At 41.6% G+C, this 25,163-nt stretch overlaps 1 protein-coding gene and 1 long non-coding RNA gene across 6 annotated transcripts in view; both read left to right on the top strand.

Moving 5' to 3' along the window:
• Positions 1-930: 930 nt before the first annotated feature.
• On the top strand, positions 931-23,208 carry LOC115337488. The gene is made up of 3 exons (XR_003922159.1): positions 931-1,031; positions 1,726-1,799; positions 23,056-23,208. It is a non-coding gene; the product is annotated as an uncharacterized LOC115337488 (long non-coding RNA).
• A 907-nt stretch (positions 23,209-24,115) lies between these two features.
• Positions 24,116-25,163, top strand: part of ELAVL2 (ELAV like RNA binding protein 2) — a 90,649-nt gene continuing 89,601 nt past the window's right edge. For 2 of the 5 annotated variants that reach the window (XM_030005391.2, XM_030005386.2), the window contains exon 1: positions 24,272-24,913. The gene's annotated coding sequence lies outside the window, so the exon portion shown is untranslated. Of the gene's footprint in view, positions 24,149-24,271; positions 24,914-25,163 lie in introns of those variants that run through there. The other 3 variants (XM_030005392.2, XM_030005387.2, XM_030005389.2) reach the window with 3 other exon arrangements.

The following is a 25,163-nucleotide window of genomic DNA, read 5'->3' as shown; positions in this document are numbered from 1 at the left end:
GGAAGTAACAGAGGGGTGATGCCAGTCTCTGGGAAGGAAAGGAGAAACAGTGTGGGGTGGGGTCTGTCAGAGCAGGGTATTTTGCAAACATGACAGTTTCTGTGCAGATGTGCATGTTGACCGCCAACACTCCACATGGCATTTGACAGCATGAAACCTCTCCTTCCCCAATATGCACACGCAATACCTTCCTGGAGACCATTTTGGACAAGATTCACTGAACTGATGGTGTTACACCTCCCCACCTCCAGCTGCAGTGGCTGAGGCAGAGGAACAGCATTAGGCGAAGGTGAGGGTGCCAGGGGGGTAATACGTGCTGTCCAGGCTAGGGGAAGCCAGTCCCGCAGGGGCAGCGGTGTGATGCAGTTGCACCAAATTAATTGCATGGGGGAAAATGAGGAGGGGGAGGGGGCTTCTCGAGAGGAGCTTGAAATAACCGAGGATGTTGAGATCGGACGAGGTGAGCCCCAGACAGCCGCCTGCCGGCGCGGCGGGCTGAGCCGCCGGGGGCGGCGGCCATGGGCGGGGACGGTGCGCCCCGACGGCGGTGCGGGCTCCGCCAGCCGCATCCCCGGGGGTCGGCAGCCGCGCCGACGTCCCCCCCCCCCCGCCTCGGCAGGCCGGTGCGGCTCACTCTGCATGCCGGCCGGTTTTGCCCTTCTTTTTTTCTTTTTTCTTTTTCAAGGTGGGCGTTTCCTACACTCGGATGGGAGCGTGGATCCCTCCCCTCTACCCACGCCTCCCCACCCACCTCCCTCGCTTTTCCTGCGTGGTCTGGAGGGGCGGGGAGGAGTGTTTGGTTGGGGCCGCTTAGCTCGCCCTGCTTTTGTGCGGTGATTTCTAGCAGTACTTTACAGCGCCGGCAATTCTGTCCGTCGTCCCCCCCCCCCCTCCCCCCCCCGGCCCCCGCCCTTTTCGTCTTTGACCATAGCACAACTATTTTGAAAACGCATAAATTCGTGTGTGCGTGCGTGCGTGTGTGTGTGTGGTTTTTTCCTAAGCCCATGACAAAGCACTATGAGGTCAGAATGGTAAGTGTATTTTTTTTTTTTTAATTATTGCAATTTCTTCTGGAATCGGGGTTAAAAAAAAAAAAAAAGCAGCAAGCACTGTCGGTGGGGGCGGGTGGAGGAGAAAATCCTCGCACGTAAGGTGAACCTCGTGTCTACCCGAGGTGCAAGCCGGGGAGCGTGCCTTGATGCAGCCGAGGGAGCGGGAAGCTGCGGGGCGGGCCGGGCCCCCACGCTGCGGGGGCGGCCCCGTGGGCGGCGGGATGGGGGGTACGGAGGAGGGGAGGAGGCAGCAGGAGATGTCCGCGGGCGCGGGTGGCAGCTGGTCAAAGCCTGCTCCGCGCCCCGTCGCTGCCCTTAAATTCTGGGAGGGATCCCACCGTCCCTCCCGTGGGCACGTCGGGGATCCCTCCCGCTCCGCCACGCTGCCGGCTTACCGCCCCACCCGCGGTTTTGCAGGGCGGGTCGGGTCTGATGCCGTCTGCAAGGGACCTTCACGTCGGTCGTCTGTCCTTTACAGACGGCAGCTGCGGGGGTGGTGGGTTTAAAAATAGCACACTGAAACGTGCATTTGTACAGCAAAGAACCCCGTCTCACTCCTGAGGAGCAGTAGTTCACAAAACAAGCCGGGCAGTGCCATTTGCTGTTTGATTTATTTTATTTACTTTATTTTATTTTATTTGTCATATCGATTTTATTTTATTTATTTTTAAAGGAATGGATACTTAGAGCTGCTTGAGCCAGCTAAAGGAATAATAAGGAAATTTCCTCACTTCATGATTATCTGAGGTAACTTTCCTCATTGCATCATTTAGCAATAGCTTAGATTTTATGTCATATGGTAGACAGTAATAATTAACTTGCACTGACTTCTTTCTGTGGATATGAGAGTCATTTCTATAGAAAGTACCTGTAAGTCAGTGTTATTTAACTTCACCATTACTTAAAGCAGTACAGATAATTGTCAGCAGTGCTAAATCTAGTCACTGTTCTGAAAACACTTTTAGGCTATTGTCTGTTACTGAAAGTGACCAGAACTTACATGTAGTCTAAAGTGTAGGGGGGGGGGGGGGGGGGGGGGGGGATTGTAGTCTGCAGTGGGTAATAAGAAGCTATAGACTTCTAGCTGTAGCTACAGACAGGGTTTTTCTTCCTAAGGTCATTTAATCTTTAATAAACAAGTTTTTGCACCCTTTTTTTTTTGTTAATATTGTCTGTCCAAAGGCAATAGTGTTTAGGTTAATATTTCTCACAAATGCAGCTAGATAAACATGTAGGTATTCCAGCATTAGCTAACCTCAGACCGTCTTCTTTTCTTTTCCAATATATCATTCTTCTTCTGACAAAGTCAGTAATCTGTGAAATATAAGTATATGAGTACATTCAGTTTAATATTCGTTGGGGACAGTAACTTCCACAGAGTTTGACCCTGCGCTGTCTGCAGTTAGCTGAACCATTCTGATAGACTGCAGGTAGTAAATTGTACACATATTTGTGTAGCCATTTTTTTTTTTTCTGTCAGCCTGTTTCTCCAAGGAAACTGGATCCACCACATGTATTAGTATTTTCTTTTTATAGCAACCACACAGAATGTAAGTGCTAGAAGTATTTATAATTTGAAGTCTCTTTCACTAATGGCTCACTCACCTTTTATTTCCATTATATTTTAAGCACTATGCAGGAGAAAAGTGGTGAGCATGGAGAGCAAAAGATGTTGAATTTGTCAGGAAACTCTCCTAACTAGAAGGGAACTCACTTTTTTTGCAGTTATTCTCCACAAAGCCAGTAACTTCATGGGTAGGGAGTAGATAGATTTACCTGTGTCCATTAGTCTTCTTTTCTCATCACCTCTCAAATAGATGTACTCAGTCTTGGTGGCAGCAACCACCCACCAATTACGCAGCCCTTTTGTGCTCCCTGCCCAGAGCCGACCCATTCTGCTGCAGCGTGGTGGCACAGGGTGTACCTTAATTTATCCTCACTTGCATCTGGTTGTGGAGATATGACAGGTTACACATTAGTGATGCTGGACATTAAAAAAAAAAAAAAAGAAAAAGCTAAGCATGAAATAGATCAAATTTCACACAAACTGCTAATAAAAGGCTTTGACAACCAAGAAAACCGGAAGATTTGGGGATGCCAGGTTTGACAGAATTATCTTGCTTGACACTGGCTAGGAAATTTGATAGTCTGGGTAGATGATCGTAGAGGAAAGGCTTTATGTTCCTCTGTGATTAGAAATACTTAGGGAAAAAGTCTGCTTGGTCTTGCAAACACACTGTGTATGTTAACCTTCCTGAAGAATATATGCATTGATGTTCTGATGGAAGTGTTACTGAAAATTAGAGCAGTGACTGTGAGCAAAATACACACAGAAACTTCTGTGTGAAATTACAAGGGGTGGGGTTGGAAACCCATGTACACACCTTACAGCAGACAAGTAGGAAATTAGTTGAAATTCTTCCGATGCATGTGAATATCATACTTTCTTAATTCAAAGTCCATCCTCAGTGTGAAAAATGAGAATTCAAATTGAAGGGCAACAGCAAAGGTACCAGAACTGCATCAAATAGGAAAGACTTTCTTGAAAATTTAAAGTAAAGTAGAGGTGATTGTGTGGAGCTTCCTGGGCACCCTCTTTGCTTCCTCATGAATTTCTAAATGATGCTTTGAGATTATTTCCTTATAAAACCACCTAAAAGGTGTGAAAGTCCGTGTTGGTTGCTAGATATCAAATGCCAAAAATGCACAGAAGGCATGGGATATTTATTCTGTTAGAAGAAAAAAGTTAATTACAGCAATAGTGTCATACTTAAGACACAAAACAAGGTAACAAGCACCTCTTGTTTTAGCACATTAATATAATTGTTCATTTGTTTTACCTTGAAGGGTTATTACTGTAGAATGATTCTACAGAAAGATATTAATATCAAATAAGCACAGTTCAAATGTTTTCCTATCTGCCAAAGTATTTGTATGACTTTATTAGGTCTTGACTTATGATACTTATCAAATTTATGTTTTGCAGACATACATAATCAAAGCATGATTTCATATCAAACTACTTACTTGTTCAACTACTAATTTTCAGTAATGATTCTCCTCCTCAGAGAAGAGTTTGAAATTTTGGGAATCAAAGTTCTAAATGAGACTACTTTGCCCATTTTTACAGAACAGATTGGAAGTCATGGAAAAATAAGATTGCAGTTGTTGCAGTGTTTCCATCTTCAAATAATATGGATGTCTATTAGTCAAAAGTGTAAAAATTGATCTCAGCCTAATTCAGGAAGTCACTGCAGCACCTTACAAATTTTAAGCTTAGTTAATTGCATGCTTAAGCCTTCTGCCTTCTAAGATTTTACATGCAGAAAAATAAAAAATAAAAAAATCACACTGCTTTGTTTAGAAGCTCTCTGGGCCTTTTTGGATGAATATTATTAAAGCTAGTTAACTTTCCTAACTTGAATGTTTGGTAATTCATGCAGGGAAAGCTGTTGACCCAAATCCTGCACGTAATTCTGCATGCCTGTAAAGTTAACAAAACTTTAGAAATGCTCTTAGAGAAATGCATGTACCTTTGATGCTCCGAACAATACTGTTAGGTGTCCCGAATCTGCTTCCATTCCATATTTATAATAGGGTATTGGCAGATGTACTTGCATGGATACACATGGCTCATATTTATTACAGAGAACTAAACATTTGTAATTTTGCCTAGTCCTTGGTATTAAATTTCTTTAAGCGTCATAGAAGTGCACAACACATTAAAATACATACTTTAGGAACCATCCTTTAAGTCACTAAGTCTTTTAAAAACTCAATGCTTAAAACAAACTTTTGCTTTTTTGTGTATTGGTGATATTAAGATCAGTACTTCAGATTTCAGGCATTCAGAAACCTCTGGCATTAGAAGAAAATGTACATAAGCGTCTGTGAAGAAGAATCTGTTTTGAAACCAAACCATTTAAGCAGCAGAGAGTGTCATTCATCAAAGCTGTGTTTTTCTTGAAAGTTGGCTTCACAAGTTGTGTTGCTTGCCCTGGATGTTGTTTAGTGACATGGTGACAAAAATGTCAGGCTCATTTTCCTTAGCAAAAAAAGACCTGTATTTGTTAGAAATTACAGGTATAAAAATCAGGGTTAACATGACCAGGGTGTTATTCTACTGAGTGGACAGTAAACAGTTTTTATGGCTAGACAGATTGTTTCTGTGAAATGCACAAGGTATTGCTCAGTCTTTTGGTAGTGTTGTGATGTTGGTTCTTACGCTTTTGTCAGGGTTATGAGGAGAAGACTCCCTTCCCCTGTTCACCTGATGCTTATGTTCAGTGTGGGAGTTAAGACTTCTTTCTCTTCCAGAAGTTAAATCTACAGAGTCATCTGTGGCCACTGAAGTACATAATTGGCACATTTCTGAGAACTCTTAGGTTTTCTAAGTATGAGGTCTAAATACTTAATGTCATTATCGATGTCAAGAGGTATGGCCACATACAGCCTCAGCATAGGGACAAACCTACAAATATTCCAATTTCAATTTTTTTTTTTTTTTTCCCTCCAACAGTGCATTTTAATATAAATAAAGTGTTTCCAGCTTCAGTGCCTGCTTTTTCCACATTGTGTCATAGCTGCTGGGGTCAGCATGGTCTGAAGTAATGCTGGTTATTCCCTCTAGGCATGGTTTCACACTTTCTTGCTCCTGTAGACCTACTGACCATTCAGACAATCTGCAGAAGTGATAGTTTATAAACAGAGTGGCAGGAGTGGGCATTGAGGCCCAGGGAGTACAGGATGCTTAGTTTTAGCCAATATTTACCAGTAAGTCAAGGTTTCTATCCTTCTGAGCTATATGAAGATCTTAATGCCTGTTGAGTTCATTTTCTCTCTAGTTATGAAATGTTCATTAAAGTAGGCTGAGATACTAAATCCAGATGCTGTAAAATATTTTAATATAAGTATTGAAATATAATGTTTAAAAATATATATTAATATGTTAATATATTAATAAATATATTCAAAAATAAATTAAAAATTTACAAGGCCCCCCCTTTTTTTTTTTGGCAGGGAAGGAGGGAGAAACAAGAGCAAAACTAGTTGCCTGACAAGTGTCCCACCTTCAATTACGATTTCTTTAAAAATGAGTGACCATTGGATTCCACATTAAACTGAATGTGCTGAGATGGGTTTCTACATCCCATGATACACCATGTTGTTCAAAGCATGCAGAATATGAAACAGATGGCTTTGGAAGATTGTCAAAAAGACCTGCTGGGCCTTCTCTGGTATTACCTTAAAGCAAGAGAGAGGATGAGTAAGTGTGCTGTAATTTTTGGCCTTAACACAGCGTTCAGGAAGTTCAGGCATCTGAAGGAATGCTTACTCAATCACAGTAACACATACAGAAACGAGTATCTATTTGAGGATAATGGAACAATAAAAATTATTTGAAATTGAGATTTATAATGAAAGGAAGAAAATGGAAAATTTCAGTGGAGGATGGGGGAAGGGCAGACATTTGCTTGAAGATGCTCATCACAGGGCTGAGCAATGTAGAAGAATAAATTATTCAGGAGTTTCACAGGCCATCTTTAAATATTTTTGTGTACGATGTAGTAGAAGCTAAATCCTGCAATCTTTAGTTTTGATTTTTTAAATTATTGTTTCAGAGGTCTCCTTATGGAAATAACAGCTGTCCCTTCAATTCCTGCTTGGTTTTGGTATCAAAAGCTCTAAGCATGTAGTATCTTCTAACCAAAGTCAAACAATGTATTTTATACTAGAGAACATTAGGCATGAAAATCAGACTGTACTGTATAAACTTGAGTTTGCAAGACAGTGGTTTTTTAGGAGATATTTAATATACTGGGAATATATGCTTGCACTTTTTTCGTATTATAAATATTAAGCAATCCAAATTTCTCATGTTCTTGTCCACAAAAAATTTTTGGAAGAAATTTTTTTTTTTTTTGGAATCTCATTCCTGCAGCTGCATACCATCTTATTTAACCTTAACTGAGAATAAATAGACCTAGTATTTCAAGTCAAAATTACTGAAAGTACTACATATTCAGTAGTATTAAAAAAAGTAATTCCATCTCTGAATTCACAGTTTACTGAAATGAAGATTTATTTCCAGAAGCTCAAATTATTAGGTAACAGTTCAAAATGTGGACATTGCAGCATAAGGAGAACAATTTTCTTTACTCATCGCTGAATTTGTGTTAACTATAAAAATGACCATCTAAAATGATCACTGAAAGCTTCAATTTTTTTACGCTACGTAGCTAGTGCCATTGTTTGCAACTTTTTTTATTGTCTGTTGTTAGTTTCCTTTAGGTGCTCTTATTCCTCAGTTGTCTGGTAAAGCTGAAATGTGTAACTATCTGTCTCAGCAATATTTTTATTTTTCAGCTCTGGACTATAGCACATGGCCTTGCAGTATAGTTATGTCAGAGCTTTGGGAGATTAATACCTGCTAAAGATGGTGCTACAATACCCAAGTTTGTCTGTTATTTTGAAAATACACCTTTAGCCTATTTTTACTTAGTCTTTTTCTTGGCATTGGGCTTTCATTTCCATGTTTTAGGAAAATCCCATAAATGTTGTTATGTTACTACTTTGAAAAGGAAAAGAAAGGAAGAAACATGTAAAATACTCTTGAACTCATTTTGCTTGTGATTTTGAATAGCTTTCAAATTAGAATGATTTTCCCAGATTTTTATAGGCTTGCCCAATCCAGCTGTATATTTTATATGCTAATCTAAGTTCTATTTTTGTTCCCCTTGGGATTTTAAGTGATTATAATTGTTGCTCTTCAAAAGCCAAACAGATGATGATTGCTGCTTCAGGAATATACCAAAAGAAACTGGCTTTCATTAAACCTGCTCATCCACTTCATAATTATCTCCATTTTATCTCACTAAGAAGCAGGAAAATGGCAACTACAGTTCATTGAAGCCAGTTCAGTTATTTAAACATCACTTTACTGAGATAACAGGAGGTGTTAAAGCGAGGAAGCTTTTTCCTTTCAAACACTAAAACATAGCCAGTACTATAATAGGGTTGCCAACTGGGAGACCAGATCCTTCATGTCAGCTTGAAATACAATGCTAGAGGGCAGAGATGGCAGAAGATACTGCGGTCTCTACTGTGGTTGGGGCCACTTCTGGAGGACAAAACGTAAAGTACATTGACAGCTATTTTGCAAGCCATCTGCTGGTCTGACCTCTCTACAAGAAATGAGAATTCAGAGTAAGCAGAAACATGAGAGAGGAGGAAAGGAGGTTAGAGCAGGCACAAGCATAGAGACTAAAGAAGATAATAAACAGGCAAATAATACAAGCTTTGATCATAGTTTCACTCTTCGTATCTGTCAGACCTAGTGATGTTTGGAATGAGCTCGGCTAGACCAGAAGGTTTCTCCAGAATTATTTCAGTAATAAATTTCAGTTTAATTCCATTTTAAGAACATTGATGGAGAAATTTTGCAGTGAAGATCAATGTCGGAAAGTAACAGGTCCCTGTGAAATGCACCAAGATGCTGCAATATCTGGCAATCCATGAACACTGGCATAAAAAAGGCACAGAGGTTTCTCAAGACCTAGAAATATGTAACCAGTTCTTTAGTTCACATAATTGGTTAAAAAACTCACACATTCAAATTTCTGCATGTATCTTCTAATGTCTTCCTTATCTTACAAATGTAAATAGGGTTTTTTTTTTCTACCTGTTCTCTAAAGTGAGGCTCCTGCAATTTACAGGAAGAAGTCTGACCATATGTGTTGCCATTTGTCCTCCGCTGCTTTCTTTATGCTGGCAATCAGTGCAGTGTTTTTGTATAAATCACAGTTTACCACTCAAGGGGACCTGTAAAAAACGAGTACCATCAACAGTTTCTTCTTCAAAGACAGACTGCAGCAGCTGTCTGAAAACCTGGTTCTTTCATCAAAGAAAGCAAAAATCTTTCACAGCTTTAGTCTCCCACATGACATGTTTATGCCAAGGAGATGACCAGGAAAAAAGTAGGAATTCACAAAGGGATGAATGTGGATTTTTATTTCTTATATTTAAATACCCATATAAGAGCAGAGATTAAACTTGGCCAACCATCAGAAACTCCTTTCCATCAATTATAAAAGCAAAACTTCATCAACTTGTGTCTTTTTAGCTTCTCCAGAATGTTACTGAGTTTTGGCTACAGCAGTGCAAGCTGAGAGAAAAATGACAGAGCCTACAGACTGGAGAAAAAAAAAGTCTGTTTCAAATAGAGAGAACAGAGCTGAAACATCCATTGATTGCAGTTTTGTTGGTACAGCATCAAGAGTCAGGCACTCACTCTTGTGGACTAATGAGGCCTTGTAAGCATCAGCAGTGTGCACAACACCTCCTTGAGTCCAAAACGCAGACGGTGCAAATCCCAGAGCACAGGTAGCAAGCTGCCAGGAACATTCCCAAGCAGCTGTACTCAGTACCACCAACAGTTTTGGGTTAGTTTCACCTCCAGCTAGAGTGCCCATGGTACCAAGTTGAGTCTTCTGTGTAATTGTCGTGGTGTAACCCCAGCCAGGAACTAAGCACCACGCAGCCGCTCACTCACTCCCCCCCCCCCCAGTGGGATGGGGAGAAAATTGGGAAAAGAAGTAAAACCCGTGGGTTGAGATAAGAATGGTTTAATAGAACAGAAAAGAAGAAACTAATAATGATAATGATAACACTAATAAAATGACAACAGTAATAATAAAAGGATTGGAATGTAGAAATGATGCACAGCGAAATTACTCACCACCCGCTGATTGACACCCCGTTAATCCCCGAGCGGTGATCCCCCCACCCCCACTCCCCCCAGTTTATATACTAGACATGAGATCACATGGTATGGAATACCCCGTTGGCCACTTTGGGTCAGCTGCCCTGGCTGTGTCCCCTCCCAACTTCTTGTGCCCCTCCAGCCTTCTTGCTGGCTGGGCATCAGAAGCTGAAAAATCCCTGACTTAGTCTAAACACTACTTAGCAACAACTGAAAACATCAGTGTTACCAACATTCTTCACATACTGAACTCAAAACATAGCACCGTACCAGCTACTAGGAAAACAATTAACTCTATCCCAGCTGAAACCAGGACAGTAGTGCAGGAGCCACAGCAGCAAGATCTACCCCTGGGAGGAAAGATCACTGTGCCCCTGTCACATGCAGAGCCAGATTAGATTTTACTGTAGCAGTATGGCTGAGTGATAGCAGAGGTGCATTTCCTTTTGAAAACTGCTTTCAGGTGCAAACATTATTTACTTCCTCCAAAGGCCTGATAACTGCATCTACATGCTACTCCGTTTCCCTTGTTTCGGCACAAGATCCTCACTTTTGTCCAAGCCGAGCTGCGTTTTGCTCCGTCCCTCACCCCACTGGGGCGGGAGGATTCCAGAGGCTGCAGCAGCATCCTTTCTTGCACAGCTGCTCAGGAAAATGAAATTGCTTGCCAGAAGAAGAATGGCAACACTGAGATCAGTCCTACCCATAAGGCAAGTAAAGAATAGGTGACTGATGATAAAAGCAGCTAATGTGAGAGTTTATCAGAGCTATCACCTACTTTTCATTCACTATCAAGAAATGATTGGTCATGTCACTACTGCCTAAAAATCAGGGCTCAACCCAGAGCAACAGGGGTCAGGAAATCCTGAGCTGTGAATCCTATCTCAAAGTTTTATTTCTTTGCTTTGCTTTCCATCCTCTCTCATCTAATATGAATTTATATTAAATCAAACTCTTAAGTGTATTTAGGACTCAGTTTTCCCATTGCTGGGATTGCAAATTTGTATTTGCAAAATGTCATGCACTTAAGGAAGGGAGCGGGAGGTGGCTTTAGGAAAGCAGACCATAGAAAGATAATTTTGTATTAATTCTTTTTATAAACGGTTTATTAAACGAACCACTATATCTAGGTTCTAAATTTATTACCTTTTCTAAGGTAGCTTAATTGCATATCTGCTTCCTGAACTATTCAAAATGTGTTTCTGCGCTAGTGAGTTTATAGCATAACGATGTGCATTCTGCCATATCACTCTCAGACCAAGCCCTTTGTAGACAGTGCATTTTCACAATAGCAAATGGTACTTCATAGTCCTCATTACAAACTAGCCACACTACGTACTTTTAGTGACAAAGTGTTCTTAGATTCTACAGCTGGAGAAGTATTTATGCAGCTTCTGTAATTACTTGCTTATATTTACTTCTTGTTACATTATCATTCAGAATAAGCATCTTAAGCCAAATTAATATGGAAGGTATTAAAACATATGCAAAATAAGCTTTGGAGGAAAAGTGTGCAAAAGTAGAATATTTCATAATGAATTGCAGAATATAATTTTCCACGTTAGGAGTACCTCATTAAAATGGAAAACAACTGTAGTTTGTATTTGGCTTTCTTTTTATTAGTTTTCAGGTTTTTCTTTATTCATGGTAGATGCCTCATCTTAACCCTACATTGTCTGCTTCTGGTGTGATTGCCTGATTTAATTTAGAACTGAAATTTGCAGAATTAGAAAATATTCTTACAGAACCAGTAAACACTAATAAATTAGCTGTGATGTTTTAAAGAAATTGATGAGGATGGTGCTTCAGTACTTACAGCTATGAATATAAATTGACTAGATAGGTTGTTGAGGAGGATTTATTTTAAAAATATGGTATCTTTATTCTCAAGTCTTTTTTCCAGAGTTCTATGAATTGTAAAAAAAAAAAAAGAAAAATAAGGAAAAGAAGCACCGAAAATTAAAATCTAGTCTAGATAATGGTGATAAAACTAAGGCAAGAATAAAGAAAAAGCTTAACTGAAAATTACCAGTATAATAGGAGTTAAACAACATAAGAGTAGAAAGGATTCTTCTTACATCTGAAACCTAAGGGAAGCATAGTAGGAATAAAAAGAGATGTTTCACAGTACATAATGTCATAATAGTTAACTAAAATGTCTGTCGCTACTCAAACAATTCAAAACCATCTTTATTACAATTTACATTAAGACATTTGACTTATGATTACTAAAGCAGTTCCTAAAGCAACAATAATATTTTATTTCTCTCATGAAACTGCAAAAAGAAGGAGGTATTTTTGGTGTACATGGCTATTCCATTTGAGAACAGCTCCTACATATAGTACAAAAATTACCTTATGTAACATGATACATATAGTGTTAAATGATACATATATAGTGTTAATGATACATATATAGTGTAATACAAGTTCTTGGCACTTAAATAGATGAGAGGGGTTCTCCACGTTTGACTTCACACACACTATATATATATTTCCATTTATCTCAGTAAGATTACCGTAACAAGGAGAGCAAAGTATGTGCTGCAGTTTCTACAGTGTTGTGGCTCTACAACACCACTTCTAAGCCTTACCCAAATACAAATGACAAAAGTCATTTTCCACAACAGCAGCAAAACTTATAAGCAAGGAAGAAAACATTCTGTCCACTCATTGGGACTATGCAAACAGTTTCTGGGTTTTTGTCTTTGTTCTTAAGGAAAAAAAGAAAAGCATAAAATCCTGTAGCTATCTCTTCTTTCTGTCCAAAACATTTTGGCTACAAAAGACAATACTTGGGTATGGCTGAATCAGCACTTTACAATGCAGAGTTGGGGGAGGGGATAGATCGGAAGGAAAGTCAGAGAAGCAGCAATTACATAAAGACTAACCCCAGCTTTTGTTATTTCAAATAACGTCGTTTCTCCTTGTCTCAATATTGTCAAGAACCAGGAAAGCCATAGCCCTGTGGACTGATGGGAGATGTTAGAAGGTGTCTCCAAACAGCAGAACTTGATAAATTATTCTCATGTGCTCTGGAGATGCAAGAAAGGCTGAGCCTCCTCTGCCTCTTTTATTAGCTTGAGGATGATGTTCCAGGGGAAGATTTAGGTTCTGAGGAATGAAAAAGATCTATTCTGAATTAAGTCTACCCTTCTCCACCTCCCTGGTGTAAATCTGTCCTGCCCCAAGCTTAACGAGGATAACAGCTGTCTTTTTTAAAATTTTTTATGTGTCTCCTTACATACCCAGAGTCTCTGTTTCTTGCTGATTTCTCTCTTGTGTGTAAACAAGGCAGTCTCTCCCAACACAAATACCTACAGTCTAAAACACTTCCTTCACTCATTTATTTTCCTGTTCTTGAATACCTCAGTTTTCTCCCTGTAGAGAAGACGTTGCATGACCTCACACTCACAGCCCATCCAGTTGGTGGTGGTCCTTGTTTTCTACCCACACCTTTCAGACACTGTGTGATGCAGCATTGCCACCAAGTTATGGCAGACGAGGTGGTAATGCTGTATAACAGGCTGTAAAGAGAAACTCTTTTGCCTGTGACTCTAATAGCCCATGTTGTGGAAGTAGGCAGTATGTTAATAAACCATCTTCATCAAAGTATGCATTTATATATTGATTCTCTTAAGATGTACACTGTATCAAAACTATGGTGACTCTACACAGGTACAAGCTATAAATACTTCATCCCTCTGTCTTAGTCTTCCACAGAAAACACAATTATTCCAAACAGAACATGCCACAGAGTAAGTGACTGCCTGAACATCACATTACACATTGTATTTGCGTGACGCAAAATGCTCATTTGCATAGTTATTGCATAGTAGGCTCTTCAGACCTGAGCCACTCAGTCAAAATAGAAAAATACAAGAAAGTATTAGCCTGTTTGAACACGCTAAAGAAACAGGGGGATCTGAATACATAAAAGAAAGACTAGGAGAACTAATAAGATCCCATTTGAAGGCAAATAGATATCACACATCTAAGTGGTATAAAGTGAGAAGACGGATGTAACTTTCACAGTTCAATTACTATACTCTTGTTCTGAATGCTCAATGACAGTTATAGGGATGTTTTACAAGGATTAAGAAGGTACTGTATCCAACAAGTATTAAATAATTATTTGGAGAGTAACCTGGTATTTACCTTTTGTCTTACTGTACAGCTAGGAGCACTGATTAAGTGCTAGCTAGAATAAATACATCTGGTATAAATCTTGTCAATTTCAAGATTTGCCATGCGGGGGAAAAAGAGGAAAAGAACTGTGGATGGAAAGATCAAGTAAGCCTTTTTACAGGGTTTTTAGTAATTGTGGCTTAATTGCTCTTGTTGCTTTCATCCTCTTTCATGCACTTTGGAAATGTGGATCTCATGTCTTTGGGAAGGAGCAATATGTTTTCAGAATCTAAAAGGCAATATCCAGTCATCCTGTAATGCTAATTCTCTCCCCTTTTATCCTGTCAACACATTAAAAAAAAAAAAAAAAAAAAGAAAAAAGAAAAAAAAGTTAAGTTCTATACAGTTAAAGGTGACTTGAGGGAGGAAGGCAGGTCTTAGGTTTGGAACACAAATTTGAGTAGCAAGACAGATATTTTACAGCTTCTTGACACATGACGTGACTTCACTTTCTGTTTTGTGTAAAATATCACATGATTTAAATCAGCTTTAGGTCTCAATGTATCTTCCATTTACTGTAAAGGATGAAGAAAATAACATAAGTATGATTGTGGAAACATTTGGGAGGAAAATCTAGTACTATCAAGAAAGTAATGCGGAAAAACAGTTCCCATCATTAGGACCTATTTCTAGACCATGAAAATTGAATCCTGGCCCTTAATCACATATAGTTCAGGATTTTGTTATTTGAAAGTAAAAAGCAGATCTCTCATTGTAGTTCCACTTTCTACAGACTGCAGGTGAATCCCTAGCATTGTTGATCATGTCTGATAATGATGTCTAAAATGTAGTTTTTTCCTTCTCATAGAGATGGAATTTGGTAGGTATGTGCATTTATGCTACTGAACCAGTGGTTTTTAGCCCAAAGTTTCCACTACCAAGTTACTATGTCACCATTTTTAAGTGCCCAAATGGGAATTATGAAAGGATGCATGATTTTTCAGAATGCAGATTGTCTGCAGCTAGCTTAATTCTGGATTACCATGTCTCAAGTGGACCAAAAAAAGGCAAATTAAAAATCAACAGCCAAATGCTGAAAGGCACTTTGAAGATAGAGGTCTAGGAGATCAAAAAAACAATCAGTCTTTGAATTCATCTGGAAAAAATGCTAGAATGCAAATAGCTTTGTTCATCAGGCTCACATTTGCTTAGTTTCAATGCTTACTGAAAAAAGAGGAAAAATGTGTAGAGAACTTGTTTAGTACTTAACAGCTTTTTTCCTCAGCCTATCAGACCTTTTTCTTGGTTTTTCGTGGTTTGTTTGCGTTTTTTTTTAGCTCAGACATTCAATTGATTATAAAAGACAAAAAGGGAAAAGCATTATTTAGAACTTCAGTCATTTTGGTGGTGGGGAATGATATCAATGATAAGTGTAAATCCCTAAGGATCTCGAAGAGATCAAATAATCTGTCCTAATTCTCTGAGGAAAAATAAAGTGTATGTCTAACTTTGAACCTCAGCAACTTGCCTAAGTAATGTGGTCCAGTATTTAACTACTGTTACAGAATGTTTTCCAGTTGTTAATCTAGATTTTGTGTGTTGTGAATTAAGCCATTTTCTTCCTTTTTTTTAACTTACAATGCACTTGAAGACGATTTGATCATAATCTGCCAATAATGACTACTTCTAAAAGCAATTTCATATATCCTTTGTTACTGTTCCTGTTTCTAAACAATTTCTCTCTTAAAATACATTCATAGGTCATGTTTTCTGAAACTTTTGCTTTTAAACACACTTTTATGGGCTTTATCTTATTTTCTTAAAACATGGAAGGACTGGATACAGTGTCCTGGTTTTGACTTATCAATGTCAAATAAGAAATGTGTTCATGTTTGTCTTTCCAAATCACTCTCTTGTTTATACACCTCAGAGTGACATCTCTCTTTCTTGCAACATCATATTCTCATGACTCTTTCAGTATGATGCAGTAGTATCCTACAACTTCTTACTCAGTACTGCTATTTTTCTCTGGGTTTTATTTACACATTTGATTATGATCTTACTTTTCTAAAAACCACAATCACTTGCCACTTATCCTTATTGAACTTTATCTTGCTGGTAAGCCTCTCTGTTCTGAAAAGACGATTTTGTATTCAGCACTTCACCACCAAGTGTTTATAAACATTCTGCTTGCTGCAGTCCAGTTTTCATAACCATTCACTATGCTCCATCTTCCAAAAACATGGACAGAGATACTATCTTGACCTTGAAAGATACACTCCAGTAGGTGCTTATTTGATACAGCCATTCATTTGGCAATGAACTATCACTAAGTATTCTCTAGATATATTTTTGTATACCCTTTTTACAGTAATTTAATTAACACTATGCTTCCTTTTTATCCCCTGAGAATGCAGTGCAGGTTGGCAACAAACTTTTAAAATCAATGTATGCTACTTTTCTGCCTTATGCAACATACTATGATTGTAGAATAAGATAGGATTTGCCTGGCAATTTGTTCTTGGCAGATCTATGTTTCTTAGTTCTGTAATTCTGTAATTCTGGGGCTTCTTTTGAATAAAGAAGCAGAAATAAGACTGAGTAGTCTCCCTTTTCCTGAATCTCAGTTTTAAAAACAGGAAAGAATATAGTACCTTTAAACTCATTCTGCAATGTGTATATATATTACCTAATGACCAGATATACAGAACTTTCAGCAATGAGTAAATGTCCATGACATCATCAGAATCATTTGCTGTAATTTTATCACATATTTTATTCCACTAGACCATATTACAGTGCAGTATGTTACTATTAGTTTGAATAACCTTTTAGATATTTGCAGCTATGTGATCATTTACGGTCTGGATTTTGCTGATGACTCATCTCCAGCAGAATCAAAGTAGTACATAGCTGTGCATAATAGTTCTGGTGCAAAAAAACTGAGTTGTATAAGCAGAAGAAACAAAACCTCCAGCATTTAAAGACAAGAAAACTAGGCCAGCACTAGTGAAAGACCATTAAGTCATCCACAAGTGAGTAATTTTGACATTAAAAAGTAAAAGTAGTTATTTAGATAATTTTTAGCCTGACCCTTCAAAGTAAAATCTTGATGATCAGTGTAAGTAAGATAAGATAAGTGCTTTTTGGAAGTGAAATTGATCTTCAGAGCTACTAATTGCAAGGAATAATCAGCAAAGTCTAATTCTACTGCTTTTGAATATTGAGCCACTTCCTTATAAACGAGTTGTAAGGTATGTAACAGTAACATATAAAAGTTAAAGTGTGAAGAACGGGGTGAAGGTATGTGACAAGCATGAAGGGATACATATGAAAAAGGACGTAACTGCCTTTAGTGTAATGCTAAGAAAAAGCATTTTCAATATGCGTTCTCAAGAGTGTATTAATAGTCATCCACTCCCCACCACTGAGCAATTATAGTAGGTGTGTGTTAAAAAAGATGAACTTTATTTGGAGGAGGAGGAAAATATACTACTTTCATAACACCTTCTAAACTCCTGCCCTTACACGTTAGAGCAGAAGACCATGTGCATCTCTACTGAATCATAATTGCCAGCTGGATTCATATTATCCTAATTGAATAAAACAAAAGATTCAAGTTGATACTTAACATGATGTGGAATGTATTTAAAGAATTGCTTTACAAGGTCAAGAAAAATCTCCATCTACTATGCATGTGATCTGATTATCTGAAAAAGATCTAATTATGTGTTAGACAAACACTCTGGAATTTATAAGGACTTTTTCAATAAAATAAAAGTAGCAACAGCCACTATTTTACTCCACTATGCTGTCAGCAGGAAATATGCTGGCAGACTAAAAAAGCTATCTTTGTGTAATATGTGCTTTTCCCTCAACAAATGAAAACAAATAGAGGCTTTTGAAAAAGTAAAATCCATCTTTTAAGTCAATATTCCTATAGCTTTAATACCATGAGAAGATATACTAATTACATTAAGTTTATAACCATACATCTCTTTCCTGGAGAAACTTATTCTTATGGTGGAAGTCTAATCTAACTGAATTGGCAGTATTTGGGATGATTCACTGGAGAACTTAAAAGGACTTGTTATTTTTGGATAACAAACAGCATTAAAAATATTGATTGCATTTTTGCTTTTGATTGTCTCTTTTACACAAGGTTATTTCTTCTCATATCTGCACAGTGCTTCACTGGCAAGGGTATCAATCTCTTCAGGCTCTGGTTACAAATTCCCCACAAATTGGAAGGGGCAAGGGCAAATTGTTACAGTTGAGTTCTCTGATTTGTGAGCTTCATTAAACTACCTACCTACTTGTGAACTGCTGAAATGCATCTTAAAAACCAAGTGTTTTTCTGCTTTTGGAATAGCCACTTGGCATTCATTTGCATGTGTTAAAACCGCACAGTCCCTCTAAGTCACTGAACAAGTTTGACCTTACCCACATCGGCCTTCTGCTTTCTCCCAGGCACCTTGTGGTTTTACTCTCTGCCACACCACTAGAAAGGCCCCCAAATTTCAGGGACAAACAAAGAGGTGTTTCCAACAAAGTACATGTGCCAAAGATGCCTCCCTTCCCACCCCACCTGATTCTGCCTTTCCTCTTGACTCTGAGAGAGCTTAGTGTCTTAAAACATGAAAGAAATGAGTCCTCTTCTGGGTCCTTGTTACTCTTCCTCCTCTTCTTCCTTGCTAGCTCCCACTGTCAGATATGTTTAAGTGACAGGCTAAGGCCAAATATATGTGGTTAGATTATCAGGAGGATAGAACTAGTCTTACCTTTCTGCCCTCCATTTAACAAGTCTGAGAGGCAAGTCTTTAAGTTTCTGTTCAGGTTGCAAGTTCCTCTTGGCCTAAGTACCTAGCAACTTGTCTTTTTTTAAGAAATAAAGTTAACCTTGTCTTAAATTATTATCCAAAGAAGATGGAAAGTTAGCCTTAATGGCCAAAATTAGATAACATAATGGCTTACAAGCCCATATAGTTACTCCAGCTCTTCCGGAATCAATCACAAGGAGTTAAGTGAATGTAGCCAACCCTTCTTTACAAAATAATGCTCTGTGACCTCAGGTTATATGCTCCATCTACATTCCTTTTAATTGCATTTTCCACAAAGCTTTCTTCAAAAAAACCCAGATCAAGGGTAAGCTGAACGCAGCCTAAACTAAGTATTTCTGCTGGAAAACGGTGGAGCTACAGTATTCTAATCTGATGCCATTAGACAATTAAAAAAACACAGTTTGAAACAGGATTTTCTGCTCCTATAAATTGTCTTAGTGTGTATTATGGCTTGTGTTTTGGCAAGTGAATAATTCCAAAGGTCATTACAGATCCTTTTCACATTGGCAATTAATTTTTGTTTATCTGTGCTCACAAGCACATGCTTCTATTGTCTGTTACAGAATTGAGCTTGTGTGCTTTAATGTGAGCTTGACTGTTGTTTATTAAAAATCACAGCGCAGTTCCTTCTCCTGCAGAGGAAATGGGGAATTGAAAATAAGCTACTGCAGTTTCAAAGTAGAAGTGTTTTGTCCTTTGAAAAGAACTTGACAGCCAAATGGACAGTTTGTTCTGGGACTCAAAGACATGTCACAACAGTGATACAGACAAAGAACCCCCACCCCAGTTCACGTACTGCTGGGGCAGCAATTTGGGATGGGGATGTTAAGGTGTTTTTATTAAAGCAGCATCAAGTAAGAGAAACCTATTTCTCTTTGCTGAAAACATCCTAATGACAGTTTACTTCACTGGATTATCAGCAACATGCTGGCTGTGCCACCTGAATTTCAATTTCTTAATTTACAGCACAGATAAAACAGAATAGAGCTGGATCTCTGCTGCTCTCTACACTGGGCTGGTCTTATCAAGCATGAAGTTTGGTGCATTGCAAACCTATTCAAGTCATTATCTGTTGAGGACCTCTTGAGCCATCTCCATCTCTGCAACGTGCTGATAAGACAGCTGTTTCTGTAGCTGCAGTGTCCCTCTGGGCCTCGGTCTTCTTTCGGTGCAAACTACAGCTTTGTCACTGTGCCCTGATGCTGTCACTTTCTCTGTTGTGCAAGCGTTTGATCCAAGCACAAAAGAGGTTGACAGCAGCGATTGACTGGCAGGTGACACAGTCTTATTATTTTATAATTAAATGTGCATTACACACCACTGGAAATACAAATCCTCAATAAAAGAAGCTACCTAAGCTGTGGCACAGCAGAAATCTGCTTTTGCCTCGTCACAGTAGGAAACAAGCAAAGATACAATGATGTGAATAAATAGACAGCTTCCTTCAGGTATTATATTTATCTGGATTAAGGTTCCACAGTTGTCTGTAGAAAATCTGAGCACTTGTGGTTACCTTGTGTGGAACTGAGTTTTAAGATACCTTTTTAGGCTCAATTGAAAAAAGTGGAACACCCCCCTTTCCTCTCCCCGTCCAGATGCTAACCTCTTTTTGGAAAACAGTGTTTATTGAGACATCGCTGCATAATAGAATAGAGAATATAGCAGCTTCAGTTGCAGTGTGTATACTATTGTAGTTTTTATACAATATCCATATCTTATGACCGCAGAGAGGCTCAGAGAAGAAAGAGGTAAAACAATCACGCACCTATACTGAAGTGCAGAGCCCACGCAGCTATGTTTTGTACCAGTGTGACAAGTGTCAGTCAGACAAGTGTCTGTCTGAAGACCTGATCTGAAGACTTCATGCCTATTACCGTTTGTTTGTCGAAGTAACAGGAACAAACATAAGCTCGCACTGTAAAAATGACCCGTGGAGTCCCCCGGGGTGCAGCAACACACGCACGCTCACAGACAGACCTACCGGCGTGAGCGTACAGTTTCGCACACGAACACCACTAGGCAGGAACCAGTTGTCTGAAGTGCCTTCGAGAGAGCCAAGCCCACAGCCGCATGACATACCTTACCGGTTTGGGGTTTTTTTTCTTTCCCGCAGAGGGGGCGTGGGGGGCGGGGGTGGTGGTGGGGTGCGTGAAATTCCCATTTGGCGCCATGCTCTTGGTCGCTGCAGTGCCAGCCGGCCGGCCGGCCAGCCAGCCAGCCGCCGGCGCGGGGAGCCAGCCCCCGGCTCCGCAGCAGCGCCCGCCGCCGCCGGCAGCCGCGGGCCGGGCCGGGCCGGGCCGGGCCGCCCCGCCGGGGCGCGCCGCTGTCCGTGGTGCTGAGGCGGCGGCGCGGGCTCCCCGAGGCCGCGCCGTTCCGCCCCCCCTCCCGCCCCCCCGCGGCGGGGAGCCGCCGCTTGCAGCGTGCGGCGAAGCGGTGCTCCGGTTGCCTGGTTTCTTCTGCCCCCCCCCCCCCCCCTCCCCGCCCCTTTATGCTAGTTCTTAAACGTCTTTCCGCCCGCGCGTTGCGATTGCTGCTTTCACTGCCGTTCCCTGACCTCCCGGTCCCGGTCGGAGGGTTCAGCACGCCGAAACAAGCAGTTCCCTTCCCTCCTCCTATAGCTTTCCCATGTCCGACGACTATTTAAGAAGCCATACACGTTTTAGCTTAAGGCTATGTCCAGACAGCCAGCTACCGCTAATCATAAAGGCTTCTTTCCAGACATATTACCTAAGCAAAGGGGAACTTCGGAGAAAAACGTGTTTTTCCCGGGAGAGGGGAGAACTTAGCTTTCCTTCTTCTGCCGTTGCCGACATCGAGGGCCTCTGAAAATACTCCCGAGACGAGAAGGGCCGATGACAAGACAATTCACTTAAACGGCTATTTTCTGCCTAATTTCACTTTAGCACCATGTATTGGCAAACGTGACAGACGTGAGTGCATTATTGGTAGAGATATTAAGCCTCGAAAGAAAATGCATAAAGTTTGGCTTTTGTCGCTAAAAGCTGGTCACTAACTACAGCTAGAGGATTGTTCCTTTCCAAGGGGAGCAGGGGAGGGAGATGAAATCGGAATCCTGAGTATCAGACCTGACAGGGAAACTGCTGAGAGCAGAGTCCTTTAATGTCTTGAAAGTTCAGAAAGACATGCTTCTGGTTTCTAATATCATACATTCTGGCTTCCCCTTTAAGACAAGTTTCTTTAGTTCTAAGAACAGCTGTGTATTCATATGATTTTTTAATTTTTTTTTGGGGGGGGGGTCAATACATTGAACTGCTTAGGAATTTCAGAGAGCTCATCTATTTTCTTCCTTTCTTCTCTTCTGATACATTTCTGAAGTTCTGCTAAGGAACACTGTCGTTTGCTTAGACATCCAGCACAAGCTGGATGAGGCAAAAAAGTAATCAGCAACTAAATCTAGTAATTCCAAAGACGGCAACACAGTGCACAGGTTTTACAGATGTTTTCTACTTGGTCTCTCCTCTAACCCATGCTTCAAAACTCAGCCTAGAACAAATAATCACTTTTTTCCCCAAAAGATGTATACAAAACTGTTGATGTATGCACCCACAGCACAAAGAACATAAGCAAGTTTGTTGTTAATTGTGGTATCACTAGGAGACTTTCAAAAGCAGTTTTCCGGTATCAAAGGGTAAAAGTTGCCATAACTAGACAAGAATGAGCATAAGGCATAAGCTGAACAACAGTGTCAACTCAGAGGACCTTCTTGAACACGAACAGAGGCTGCTGAAAGCATGATTTAGACATGCAATTCTACAAACTGTGTGAATAGACATCACTTCATGTAGGACTTCTGTATAACCAGCTTTGAGGGAGGAGCCACCCCCACCCCATTCTTTATGCAGTCCTTAGAGCCGGTAGCTTGGCACTTGTTCCACCAGGGAGTTATTCCCTTTTTTGGAGTGCTGCTGATTCAAAACGTCGGTGATAGATTGTAAATAATCAGCTAAAGACTGTGTGTTCTAGAAAAACATCAGATGCATTTGGCATATAACTAGTTACATAAAATGTAAAACCAGGCCCTGTGTAACACTCAAGTTATTGTCACAGTAGTAGGATAGGGAGATTATAAGAAACAGATGATACATAAACAAGCATGTTTTCTCTTTCATTGTATTAATAATTTATAAACACTCAAGGACACTGTCAAGAAACACTACTTTATGTCTCTATTTGAAATCGCATGTCTCTCTATTTTTGCACCTTGCTACATGCAAATACCAGAATATTCTAAATAAGCATTTCCTTTCTGCAGGGTGTAAGTGCTTTGCTATTGGAAATATATCATATACACTTGCATGTTCTGTGTCAGAGAAGACACAAAAGCAAAGCCACATCTAGGAAGCACTTTGGATTCTGGAAAGAAATTACGATCAAGTGCAATGAAGGTCAAGCAGTATAAGGAATAAACGGCATGTTTCTGAACACCATGCAGAATTTTTTTCTTCCATACAACACAACCTTTTTCTCTGCGAACACTCCTGATCTGTGCAAGACATAGGAATCGATTGAGTAATGAATAAAAGCTCTTTTTTTCCTTCCTTCCTGTCTGTCTCCCTCCCTTCCCTCCTTCCTCTTTCTTTTCCTTCCTTCCTTCTTTCCATCCTTCCTTCCTTCTCTTTCTCCATCCCTCCCTCCCCTCTTTCCCTTCCTTCTTTCCACCCAGAATGTTTGTTATGAGAAATACCACTCATTCGTATGTCCACACTCAGAAGGACAAACCCCAAGAGCAGTCCCTGGGCAACGATACAAACTTTACACGAGCGGTGCTGACACACGTACGGCCAGAACTGCGTGGAACGGGGTGGGGGTGGGGGGTGGGGAGGGGGGGAAGGGGAGGGGAAAAAAAAGAGGGGACTGCTTTCCTGGCGGCTCTTCATGCGAAGGAATGGTCCACCGACAGCCGGCCGCCCCGGGCCCGTGCCGTGACGCACCGCCCCGCTCCCACGCAGCTTCCCGAGAGGACACGAGCCGCCGCTTCCCCACGCAGCTGTTCGCGCTGCCGCAGCGCTGCCCCGCCCGCCGCCCGGCGGCGCGGCGCGGGAAGGGATGCGCGGTGCCGCCGCGCTGTGCCCAGGAGACACGCGTGCCCGCGGGCCGTGCCCGCCCGCGGGACATCCGCGGGGCCCACCCGCGCCCGCGGAGGCGGCCCCGCTCGCCGCAACGCAGCCTGAAACGAGGCGCCATGGGGCCTGCCAGAGTGGCGGCGCGCGCGGCCAATGGGCGGCCGTCGCCTCGCCGGGGGCGGGGCGACCGGGCGGCGGCCGGGCCAATGGAGCCGCTCGGCGGCACCGCCAGCAGCTTACGTTGCGCCGGGGTGCGGGGACGGTGCCGCGCGTGGCGGCGGGGTAGGCGCGGAGCGGCCGGCGGGCGGGGGGGTGGGGGTGGGGGGGGCGCAGCCGCCCGCGGACGCACGCCCCCCGCGCGCACCCCCACGGCCGCGCCGCCGGGCGCGGCACGCAAGACGCACGCACCCCGGCGCGGCGCGGCGCGGCGCGGCGCGGCGGCAGGCAGGGAGCCGGGCGGCGGGGCTGCTATAAATCTGCGGAGCGGTCCGCCTCCCTGCAAGGCACGGCACGGCGCGGCACCGCACGGCACCGCACGGCGTCCTCCCCCCGCGGTCCCCCGCGCACCCCGCGATGCAGCAGCCGACCCCGGCGGCGAGCCGCTAGGAAGGCACCGGCAGGCAGGGAGGGAGAGAGAGAGAGAGGGAGAGAGAGAGAGAGAGAGACCGTCTTTAAAATCGCCCTTCCATCCCTCTTTTCTTTGTTCCGTTATTTCTCCCTCCCTCCCTCCCCTCTTTTTGTTCGATTGGGTTGCGGAAGGAGGGTCGTCCTGTCACTCTCTCTGAGTTCTCCCTTTTTTATTTTCTAGTTTTCCTTTCTTTTTTCTTTTTTATTTTTTTTTCCTCCAGTGTCGGACTATTGGGGGAGGGGGGAAGAGGATTTTTTTGTTTTGTTTTAGGTTTGGGTTTTTTTTTTTTTGCTTCCTTTTAGAACTGTCCCCAATTTAGCTCTCGTGTGTTGTCTTGAGAGAACTGTCCATCTGCCTCTTGCTCCTCTTTATTGGGAGAACTGCACCGTTACTTTTTTTTTTAAGCCGAGGAGAGGAAGGTAAGTTGTGGCTTGATTCTTTCCGTGATTGTACGTGTGTGATAGGGTCCACGCGGACGCCTGAGGTGCATGCCGTGTAGAATTACGTGGATTACCTATGTATTAACACCGTTCGTGCCGCCGGCGCCGAATGAGGCAGTTCGTGCGCATCACAGGGCGCCTGCCGAGCTGAGTTGCCGGCAAGTGTTGGCAGCGTGGGGAGGGCAGCCGCTGAGGCTGGGGTACCGCACCGCGCCCACGCAGGAAGGCG

This window comes from Aquila chrysaetos, chromosome Z (assembly GCF_900496995.4).
Source record: "Aquila chrysaetos chrysaetos chromosome Z, bAquChr1.4, whole genome shotgun sequence".
Taxonomy (NCBI): domain Eukaryota; kingdom Metazoa; phylum Chordata; class Aves; order Accipitriformes; family Accipitridae; genus Aquila; species Aquila chrysaetos.
The sequence above is the reverse complement of the archived record's forward strand: the minus strand, read 5'-3'. Positions and strand labels throughout refer to the sequence as shown.